The following is a 12,393-nucleotide window of genomic DNA, read 5'->3' on the forward strand; positions in this document are numbered from 1 at the left end:
TGGCATAAACGTGCCTTCATACACTAGGCTACTTAAGGCCCTCCACAAGTTCCGCTCCGCACCACATACTCTCTATAATGAAACTCTCGAGTTTCAGGAGTATTAATTCGAATGCACTTGCGTTACAAAGCATACCCACTATACCACACTTGAAAAGCATTTAGAACGCGAAAGACTCTCAGTAATGGGTTTTGCTCTCTATTTTCTCTCTCTTGAGATGAGAGAATGGGCAAAGAAAAGTGAGCACCCAAGCCTTCTAATTTATTGGATCTGCCGGAGACCATCAAGGACCTTAAGGGGAACCGTTACGCTTGGTGATCCCAAATCCATGGGTGAAACAACGGCTCGTATGCAAAAAGTGCAAGACAGCTTGCATAACAGATTGTAGGGGGTGGGGTTTACTGTAACATCCGATCTCTTGTACCACCAATATTGTTTGTTTTTCTCCCGATGGGTTGCCCGTCAAAGAACTCACTAATTAGTTTTTGGTTTCCCCGATGAAAACTTCCTAGGAGGTCACGCAACCTAGTAGTGCTTCCACTTGAGCATGCTTAATTGTAGAGTTTTCATTTACTCCACAACCAATTCGCCTAAAATGCATCATTGATTTAAGAGACAAACTATTCATTATGAACCGGGAATCTCTCCTTGTCACAACCAATGTGAGATTTTCTTAATTTGTTACGATGAACCATGTAAATTTTCTATGTTTTGTTACATTTACAACCAGTAATGACAAAGTTTTAATAAATGACATTTTGGTCCCTCGACTTAACTTTACACTAATGACAATTTTAGTCGTTCGACTTTCAAACGCCGCTTTTAGATGATTTATCATTTTTTACATTTATCAAACTAATCCATAATTACAACCTCAAACTATGTATAACTTCCCTTATTAAATTTGTGTGTTAAAAAATATGGGGTATTATAATTGTATTCAAAATAAAGTGTTTTTTTGGCATAGTAAGTCATATGAGTGCCGGTATCATACCAATATTGTGACGAACCAGTTCTGACCGAACAACATCGGTAGTAGTATTATCAGAACCGGTACCGGTATTAGATTTATGGTTTCCAATTGTATGTTAATAACATGTTCATATTCTTTTGGACATATCAAGACTTTTTTGGTTGCTATAACAAGTGTGGGCAACGTACCGAACGAGCTGATACTGATCGAATTCCTACCGCATAGCGTAAAGAAATCCCGCTATAGTTTATATTTATTTTGAATTTAGCCTATGAACATTTGATGTTTTTTTCAAAAGCTTTATAAATGAAATTGTTAACTAAAGAATATTATTAAATACGTTAGAGATGTTTAATTTTGCAGTTGACCATCCATTGTTGAGAAGCTCGTGTGAACTCTCATTCTTTAAACTCGATCAGTTTGTGGCATATGGAGGAGCTTATGCGATTCAACCACTACAAAGTCAACGAAGCACTCGACTTGTCTCTTGAGTTGAGCTCACAATACAGTTCAGCCACATAATAATTCTGGTGTCACAATCTTTTAATTATCAAATGTCAGAATTCTTTTAGCCTCCCACTATTCTCACACCTCTATACCTTATTCTTACACTATTTTTCTCTCTCTCTCTCTCTCTCTCTCTCTATATATATATATATATATATATAGGAGAATGATCCGTTAGAAACCACCCTTTATTGCGAGAACTACGAAAACCAATGTGAACACAACTAAAAATACCTAAAAATAGCTAAAAAAACACATAAAAAATATTTTTATTACGTTTTCTGGCGGGACGTTGAGCGGCGGGTTTCACGTAATTTATTTATAGAAATAATTTTCTAATACGACACCTATTAGACATGTTTCCTTCTACACAGGTCTTTTTTAGGTTACCCCATTTGAGCATTTAGAAATAAAACAACTCACAGTTGTAAACAGGTCAAAATTGTCATCAATAATATCAATATCAACCTTTATGTTTCTGTCCTTTTTCTGCGATGATTGCGAACAAGAAATGGTGATGTGAAAAAGGTACAAAATCAAACATGCTAACTTGGAATAGAGTTTGAATTATGACTCGGGCAACAGGAGGGGGCCATATAACAAGTAAACACCCAAGCCGGGTTGGGTAATGATCTTTAACAAGTACAACACATGATCTCAACGTTTTTACAAGGATTCCAAAAAAATGAGAGTCCACAGTGCCTGAAAACAGTGATCTGAGCATGTTCCGGATCATGCAAGTTTAGAACTTCATATTCCACCTGGGAAACTGAAACAAAAAAATATGATTTTATACATGTTATTAACCACCAAATCGTTGTTGGAAAAAAAAGGAAAAAAAAAACCAATGGAAAATACAAATTCTAGTGGATTGCATTCCACATATACGACAATATCATTATTAAAAGAACTTTTGTTCCATTTAATTCACTTCGACACTTAAAAAAAATTAACCTGGGTTTAGTATACACTCCATGAAAAGTACAAAGGCAACTAAAAATTAACCTGGGTTTAGTATACACTCGATTCCGGTTGATGTTTGCCCATTCTACCCATTTGTTATCCAACAAGTCACATACGTCCTGTTTTATAATATTCACATGAAAGTCATTTAGTTAGACTTTTGACAAAAAAATATTTACAGTTTTACATATGCCAAAAGAAAAGTTTACTTCAACACACCTCAATGAAAGAGACACGCAATTGGAACTCTAGTTGATGCTGTAAAGATTCAATCTTGTTGAACACGCAATTTCAAGCTCAAGCTCGACTCGGGCTCGACTCGTTTAGTATTTATTAATTAATTTATATTAATTATAATTATTATTATAAATATAATTTAGTTATTTTTTATATTTATATAAATGGTAATTATTTTTATATAATTATATATTTAATGTTTAATATATCAATAAAAAAATATATAAACAGAAACCTCGATTCGGCTTGCGAGCCGGCTTGAGCTCGATAAGCGAAGCTCGGGCTCGGGCTCGTGGGCTCGTTTACTAAACGAGCTTGTTTTTAGGCTCGTTCAAGCTCGACTCGATCGGACTTTTTTTCGAGCCGAGCTCGAGTACCTCGCGAGTAGCTCGGCTCGTTTGCACCGCTATACCTGGCCATAGGCTAGAACATTAGCATTGTATGCTTGGAACAGTCCATCAACAAGAGGGAAAAGACACTCTTCAAACATGGCTAATGGTGAAGTGAAGGAATGTTGTACCAGGTTGCACATGCAATACATTCAATGAGTACGGTACACCAATATAATTGCGCATTCAATACAGAATGAACTTTAAGCAGAGAGTGGAGAGAATCAGATGAGCACTTGTATATAGAAGTTCTGCATCACAAAGCAAACAGATTCAAAATCAACTTCTTTTGATCCAAAATTTCAACACAAAAACACACGTATATATTGGACTAACCAACCGTTTTTTGCTTCTTCCTCAATTTTGGAGTATATTTTTCGAGTCTAATGTTTTGTTTACCGTTTCAAGAATTTTTTAGCATTTACTTTAACAGCCACAAGTAATCAACGAAAGCAGTATATATATAGATATATATAATAAAAAAACAAAAACCAAAACCATATCCTACATCAGAACAACAAGTTACTTTATAAGTAAAAAATATTGGATAATAGTGCTACAGCCTACATGTCAACCCAATTTGACCCGTTTTGAGCCAATCCTAGCTAAGCCCGTTGCCTGAAGCCTCAACCCACCCGACTTGCTATTTTGCACATCTACATAAGATAAACGATTTCATCAAGCCAACGGAAAAAGTGTTTACAAATAACCCATCTTTTTCCAAAATAAAGCCAAAGGTTAGAAAACTGGTCAAATGAAAGGGGAGTCACCCAAAGTGTATTTTTTAATGCATAAAGCCCCCTTAAATCATTTCATTTACAAACTATATAATGAAAGAACTGTAAAAATAGTCAATAAAAAGAATTTTGGGTCAATTGAACACAACTCACTTCGACTTAAAACGTGTTTTGACTCATTACCCAACCGGCAAACCTTCCCATTTTGCCACCTCTATATTATATCCAGCTAACACATCATCGTAAATCTAAGTAACGAGAACGGTGGACATGCTTCAGAATCGGAACAGGAAGAAAAATTTTGATACTTACCTAATTCATTGGAACCTTTTCTGGACGTCGTTGTCCCACTAACCACTGCGAAATTCTATCCCTAATCATCTTTTGTTTGCAGCTTCAAAATTTGCTGTGGGAATGTAAGTTTATACAAAAAAAAAAAAAGTGGAATGTCATTTTAAAATCTTGATGTAATAAGGTATAATTTGTATAGTGCTTGAATTTATAAATCATAAAGATTTTCTTTCAAATAGATCAAGAACTAATAAAAATGGGCTTCAAAATTGTGCGATAATGCATTCTGATATTAAAAACTTTCTAATAAAACCTGAGAGGGATGAGCATACGCTTTGATGTTGTTTTCCAAATCAATCTCTTTTCTCGAAGCCGAACTGCTTTTCATCAAATCAAGTTTGTTCTTAGCAGCAAGATTGGGATCAGAACTATTAGTGTCATCGTTTAAATCAAAACAATCAGCTTCTAATTGTGGAATCGAAATCAAAAACTTAAAATACAAACCTCAACTGACACCAATCACCACCGCCGCCAAAACCATCAACGCCAACCAGGACCTGTTGGCACACCGTCATTTCATCCACCACAGAATCCCCAAAACATCCCTGAAGCGTCGCTGAAGTCCTAGCTCGCTAGACCGTTTTCCAGTTTTAGCATGAAATTATTGAGATGCAATAAAAAGGTTATAATTAAAAAAACAATGATAAGGACAGAGAAGCCTAGCCAGAATGAAGTTGCTTGTAAAATTCTTCAACCACTGCAACAAACTTTATACATCATCACCTATTCTTCACATAAGAATTTCATTAAACAAATGGTAGGCATGAATAGGAGACCTAATACATTCATTATTAGTAATTCATTGAAAACAAATAACCAGTCGAATTAAAAAAAAAAAACCAGTCGGGTGAAAAAAACAAAACTAACAGCATATTTAAAAGATTGAAATATCAAATTAAACAAAATTAAGAGGAGATAGCCGTAACATTAGTAGCGTAGAAGTCATCGATTTCGCCGTTGCCAGCCGGAGGGCCCTTGGCCTGCTCCCCTCTCTCTGTATTCTTCGTTACAAACAATAGATATATAGCAAACATGAACGAACTCCGGCGGAAAAACCCCACAACCACCAACTGATAGTTACCGGAGAAGAACAATCGAACCCGAAAACTTACCCCAGCCCTACCGATTCTGATGAAGAATACACCGCCGTCGCAACTGTTCAAATCCCAATGATCGGAGATTTCGGGCATGTTTGGCTAAGCTTTTAGAAAACAACTTATTGCTTTGTTATCATCGGTTGCCAGAGGTCTACGCTCAGTCCCTTCTCTTTGTTCTCGCTATTTCATGTCCTCCAAAGTCCAAACGATGATAACAAAGACATAGAGGGTCGTGAGGAGAAGAAACGATTCCAATTGACTGGAGTTAATTTTAGGGTTATTCCATGGATGAAATTCCTAAAACACCCTTAAGGTGTCTTAAAATTTTGGAAAAGATGTAATTTTAAAGGCTTTATTTTCTTGTACATATTGTTCTAAAGTTTGTACGTTATGTAAAATTACAACTTTGTACATCACTTCTCCTTTTTAATATACTAGTGGGGAACCCGCGCGTTGCGGCGGAGTTGATAATATGGGTATGAATATAATGCATGCAAAACTCAATTTCAATTATATATTGTGGATAAAAACAAATAATACACACCCCAAACAGATGAATAAAGATATGATTTTATAAACCTCTAGGATGAGAGAACGGATTGAAGAGCAAGTTGTTGAGGTTGTAACGATGACAAAGTTGATGCCATGGCAGATGGTGGTAATGTTTGCTGAAGCTGCCTCGGAAGATTGATCATTCGAGTAGCGGTCTCTTCAGAAGCTAAATCTTTACCAGCAGAAAGAACCTAATACGTGAAAGTCATGGTTATTAGTAGGGCTGTTCACGAGCCGAGCCGAACCGAGCGGACCTTTGCTCGTGCTTGGCTCGTTTTCAAACCGAACCGAGCGGAACGGCTCATTTAAAACCGAGCATCAAATCAAGCGAGCATTTTTCGAGCAGTAAAAATTTCGAGCGAGCGTCGAGCGAAATTCGAGCGATTTGGACAACCGTGTCGCCCAATTTAAATTTGCTGAAAAATAGTGACAATGTTGGGTCTCAAGTTTTTATGTCTTTAAAAACATGCACATTTCATGGCATAATATTTTTCTTATAAATAACAATGTTGTGGCTGACGAGGCGATGATCATATTGCACGAACAATTACGTTGAGAGCAGGAGACGATCGACTTAGGGTAACAACATGAAACATTGAGGCGATGAACAAACTGTCGTTTAGGTTCAGGGTTTAACTTTTAGTTTTGATTTTAAATTTTTATTAGCGTGATTGGGCTAGTACGTATAGATATAGTTGTAAATTTGTATATAGTTGACCAAAATCTAATAGATTGGTACATATAAAACTATAAATTTAATTTATATTTAAGTATATATGTATGTGTAAGTGTGTGTATATATAGGTGTATGTGTGTATATTTATGTATAATTTATATTTGTGTATATACATGTTTATAGATGTATGTGTATATGTATATATATACTAATTAAAATAATAATTCGAGCCGAACCGAGCCGATCGGACCTTTGCTCATGCTTGGCTCGTTTACAAACCGAACCGAGCAGAGCGGCTCACTTACAACCGAGCGTCAAATCGAACGAGCATTTTCCGAGCAATTTTCGAACGAGCGTCGAGCGAGCGACGAGCGGCGAGCGATTTGAACGACCCTAGTTATTAGAGAATTCTAGATGAAAAAATAAAATTAATAAAAAATTATTTGAGTGTGGATATATGTACATCTGCAAATACTCCAACTATCTTTGGAAGATACTGATGGTTAAGCCCTAACAATTCTCCATCAGACCTGAATACAATTCAATAAGAATGAAACAATTCATATTTAACGCGCTAATTAATTTTAAAGAATTTAATGGACAACTTATGTTCTCGAGTCTCGTTTGAAATTTCAGACTATACCTTTCCACCATTGAGCAAAGCTGATCATGCACAACTTTAGCCTCAATCAAGTCATCTTTTATTGGCAATCAGTTTAGCCATGCAGGAACAATCTGACCAAATAAAACAGGATTTATAACATTAGAATTATCACGTAGTTGTCCAACAAATCATACTTGCTAAAAAACATCATGTTTAAGACAGGGGCGGACCCACCCTTTGGCCAAGGTGGGCGGTCACATCCCTTGAAAAATAAAATTTAGTTACACATTTTAGACAAAAAACCCGACCGTACCCTTTGAAAATATGGTTGAACACCTCATACGCACCCCAAGCAAAAGATTTCTTGGTCCGCCACTGGTTTAAGAACATATTAATTTGATATATACGATAAAGAAAGACTAAATTACCTGAGCAACATTAATACTATCACGGTGAATTTGCAAAAAAGACTAATCCTCATCGGTCCTATCATTGCCCTAAAGTAACATCCCATATTAAAGGCATGCATCCAGACAGAATTTGCAAAACAACTATAATTGAGAAGTGAACACAAAAATATGATGAAAGTAAGAAACTCACCCACATAGGCATCAAGTACGGTAATAATTCATCAAATAAAGGCAAAAATGGAGCCTTAAAGGTCTTAAGTAGAGTACCCAAACAATCACCAACCTAGGTTTTAGAAAAAGAAAAAGAAAACATTATTTAACAGAACCTAGGTTTAAGAAAAAGAAAAATAAAAATTATTTAACAGAATAAAATGGCATAAAAGGTAAGTCAATAAAAACATACTTGATCAAAAAGTTCTTCCTCTTGCTATGATCCACTTGATCAACAAGTGCATTACACATCCCTGCAGCATGAATATTTCGTGATATAAAAGAACATTATGATAGTGTGAAACATAATGTTCATAAAAGAGAACTTCCTAGAATAAGTTCATAAAAGAGTTTTTAGGACTCTATATTACAGCACAAGTGCCTTTTGTAATATATAATCTAACTGCCTATGAAGTATAAACAACAGTAATATGCATCCAGTAAACACCATCACCCTCCTATCGCTAACAATGATTTTAAAAACATTGCGAAAACAGAGTTACGTTTAGACAAACAAAGGGTAGGCATCAGATGAGTTACACCCCCAACACAGAGTTATTGATAAATTATATATATAAACATCATTAGTAGCTCAATTTGTTGTCTCAGATTGAATGCCTTTTTCACTTTTACCATGCTTTGCTATCAACTTCACTGCAACAGTTTATGGTAAAGAGACAAAAAAATAATCAGAAGAAAACAAATACGACTACCAGCTATCATATAACTTTTGTTTCTTAAAATCGCCCAAACATGACAGGGTATACGATATGAAAAACATCAAAACAGTAAGTTTGAATCACTTAAAAGTAAGAGATACCTGGAACTACAACAGCTGAACGTCAGTCAGATGGCCGGAGGAAAGAAATCCGAACTCCTAGACGCCGCCTCCGCAACCTTCTTTTTTCATTGATTGGGAAGAAGATCCGATTGCCTTCAGAAACCACCGACCGCTTCCCTACTTCTCCCTCTCTGTCACTCCCGTTTCTCTCTCTCTTTATACCAACCACGTATAACCAGAGTAGGTTAACACTTTAATACCAATAAAAATAACCTGTACACGAACGTTCATTCATATCCGCCTCGAACATTAACTCGAGGTAAAGAAACAAACAACCGGCCACCCTTCACTCTAAACATGTTCCTTACTTCCTTTATTGTACCTGGACCGCCATTTATATGCCTATGACCCGACTACACTTGACTTTGACCCAAACGGACCTTGACCCGACTACATCTGACCTGACCAGCCTTATTACTGTTACATTTTTGTTTGCCACTTTAATTCAAACAAGCTTTTGTATGTTTATAAAATGGAGAGACGAAACATATGATAAACAACTAAAAGAAGGGTATACCGACGATGGAGAGCAAGAGGGTTTCTCCGGCGAAGCTCCGGCAATCTTCAAACATTGAGAGAGAGGGTCTTTCGAGTTGTGAAAATAAGCTCGGAATGTATCTTCCCTCGTGAATAAACACCCTGCATAAGCAAACAAATCAGGATTAAACATCAAGAAGTTGAAATTGAAGAAAGTAGATGAGAAACTGAGTTTGATACGTGAATGAAGACGGCATGAGGCAATTCTGAAACCAGTGGTGGTGAGAGAGTGTGGGTTTAGCATCTTCAATAGGGTATTGCCCCTTGAAATACTCCTTTAATCGCCATGGTAACATTTCACGAAAGTTTTAATTGAAGAAAGTTGAAAGGGTTTCAATTAATTTTAGTGTTCAGAATTGATTGGGGGTTATTTCGATTGAAGAAAGTTGAAAGGTTTTAATCTGAAATGAAATTGTATTGAATAAGTGAAGAATTTGTGTGCGACTGACAATGAATTGAGGGTAAAATTGGGAGAAAGGGACGAAAGATGAGGGAACAAGCAAGACTCTTGATGTGCCATCTTAAAATTAAGGGGTAAAATTACATATTAATCCTAAGGAGATGTATTATATAGTATTATAGATTATAGATATATAGGAGAATGATCCGTTAGAAACCACCCTTTATTGCGAGAACTACGAAAACCAATGTGAACACAACTAAAAATACCTAAAAATAGCTAAAAAAACACATAAAAAAATATTTTTAACATTTTTTTTTGAAAAAATCGCTACTTTTAGTAGCAAAAAAAAAGAATTTTTTTAAATTTTTAATTTTTTTGCTACTAAAAGTAGCGATTTTAATGTAAAAAATACTAAAAAAAAATTTGTGTGTTTTTTTGATTTTTTAGATTTTTTTAGGTTTTTTGTGGGTTTAGTTTTTTGCATTTTAGCTTGGGGGGTGGGGGGTTAGGTTTTTTTTTTTTGCTATTTAGGTTGTGTTTACATTGGTTCTCGCGGTTCTCGCAATAAAGGTGGTTCTCGCATGAACCTTACCCATATATATATATATGCAGTGGCGGAGCTTGACCCATAGTTTCGAGGGGGGGGGAATCCTATATAATTTTAAAATTTTCGGACGAAAAATCGAAAATTTTAGACTTCTAACCGAAACATTGGGGGGCAGTGCACCACTGTATCTATGTATAGAAAGAGATAAAGAGGATGAGTATTTGAATAATGTACGCGTTAAGATGAAGTATTAATGCTTTACATAACATCTTTCTATACTAATAAATGAAAACCTTTTTTGGACATGTGTCAGTTTCTAATGCTTTCTCACTTTATTTTCCTATTTATCTCTTATATTAAATAATAATAATAATAATAATAATAATAATAATAATAATTTTAAACAAAATATAAGATAAGAATAAATATTTTTTTCTACAAATAATTTTAAACAAAAATTAAGATAAGGATAAATATTCGTTTTTACTATAATAATAATAATAATAATAATAATTAATTTTAACAAAAAATAGATAAGAATACCTACGATTGTTTTTATTATGGTTATATTAAATAGTAATAATAATTTTAAATAAAAAATTAGATAAAATAATTATTTGTCAGGTTTCTGATGCCTTCTTACTTTATTTTCCTATTTATCTCTTAAATAATAATAATAATAATAATAATAATAATAATAATAATAATAATTTTAAACAAAATATAAATTAAGAATAAATATTTTTTTCTACAAATAATTTAAACAAAAATTAACATAAGGATAAATATTCGTTTTTATTATGATCATCATTATCATAATAATAATAATAATAATAATAATAATAATAATAATAATAATAATATAACTAATTTTAACAAAAAAAATAGATAAGAATACCTACGATTGTTTTTATTATGGTTATATTAAATAATAATAATAATTCTAAACAAAAAATTAGATAAAATAATTATTTGTTTTTCTATAATTAATTTTAAACAAAAATTTAGATATTATGAGTAGATATATATATACTTTGAAGTTCGGTGAATAGAATTATGGCAAATTAGGAATCAAATGTTTCCGTTTAATATACACTTCATAATTGTATTATTCTATTTTTTTACTAGAATTAAATAATTATTCTAGGTCGGGCATATGCTTCTATCTAATCGTAAGTGTTTTTAGACGCATCGTTATAACGACTTGGAGTGTTCATTTTTAAAAGATAAATTTTGATGACTGTTTGTGTTATCATATTATTATATAAAATTATATTTATGCAACCCGTGTAATACACGGGGTTTTAATCTAGTTATAAAACTATATTAATTTGAAACAGAACTGAAAAACAATGATTAAACGTTAACGGCACTTAGTTGCTTAGGAATCACTTTAATTTTTATTTTATTCAGGGACCGCTTCAAAAATCTAGAGGAGCCCATGTACCCTCCTAAAACCCAAATTCCAATTTCTCCATTAGTCATGGGAACTATTTCCATTTTATATTGGATCATATTTTCTCATGCCATCTTAATTTATTTGGGGAAACATAAAAACAGGTTATGTTTTATGCATGAAAACTTATAAAAAATGAAAGATATTATGTGCCTATTGAACTTCTTAGTATTACAATTAGATTTTCTTTCTTTGTAAAGTTTCATTCTACTTTTTATATATTTTGATCCTGCTTGTCTATTTTTGGAATTTAGGGTCTTTGTTTCGATTGCTATAACAAGTGACTCTATCATAATTAACAAAATCAATGCCAACTTAATTCCCCGTAGAAAGTGCGGGTTAATCCTACTAGTTCATATAAATTATTAAGTTTCGATTAAACTTATGTTATGCGTTAAGATGAAGAATTAATACATACATAATATGTTTAGAATAAACTTATGTTGAAGCACACAGTAAAGAATTAATACATACATAATATATTTAGAATAAACTTATGTTAACGTATATAGTAACTTTTAAGTTAGATATGTTATTTTTTTATGAATATTGACACAGTCTTAGGATCCTGTAAAAATGACATTTTTCGTGAGAAGTGTGAGAAGGCATAAAGATTCATATGTAGACATCTTGTTTTGGATTTAGGCATAATGTTTTGGGTTGTTTTGGCAAGAAAAACACCAAACATAACAATTTAAAACACAATGCAATGAAATCTAGGCTTAAAACTTAAAACACCATGCCAAGAACGTTAAGTCGTGTGTTTTAAGTGTTAAGTAGTGACTTTTAAATTTCACGCCCATAATACGTTGCATTTGCGTTTTAAATTGTTATATTTGGTGTTTTTCTTACTAAAACAACCCAAAACATCATGTCTAAGTTCAAAACATGATGCTTATATGT

General features: G+C 33.6%; 1 long non-coding RNA gene across 8 annotated transcripts; it reads right to left on the minus strand.

Annotated features, from left to right (window-relative positions):
• Window positions 1–2,013: 2,013 nt before the first annotated feature.
• LOC110941340 lies at window positions 2,014–9,494 on the minus strand. 8 transcript variants are annotated; one of them, XR_002594019.2, is made up of 15 exons: window positions 9,265–9,494; window positions 9,065–9,186; window positions 8,527–8,701; window positions 7,900–7,960; window positions 7,687–7,779; window positions 7,515–7,583; window positions 7,126–7,217; window positions 6,946–7,012; window positions 4,602–5,997; window positions 4,430–4,525; window positions 4,119–4,212; window positions 3,637–3,725; window positions 2,663–3,320; window positions 2,486–2,562; window positions 2,014–2,249 (listed from the first exon to the last, which is right to left on the minus strand). It is a non-coding gene; the product is annotated as an uncharacterized LOC110941340 (long non-coding RNA). The 8 variants fall into 8 exon arrangements; XR_002594023.2 differs by having other exon boundaries at window positions 4,411–4,525; XR_002594022.2 differs by lacking the exon at window positions 3,637–3,725 and having other exon boundaries at window positions 4,430–4,474; window positions 9,265–9,493.
• Window positions 9,495–12,393: the final 2,899 nt, after the last annotated feature.

The sequence above is a fragment of the Helianthus annuus genome, chromosome 5 (assembly GCF_002127325.2).
Source record: "Helianthus annuus cultivar XRQ/B chromosome 5, HanXRQr2.0-SUNRISE, whole genome shotgun sequence".
NCBI classification, from domain to species: Eukaryota; Viridiplantae; Streptophyta; class Magnoliopsida; order Asterales; family Asteraceae; genus Helianthus; species Helianthus annuus.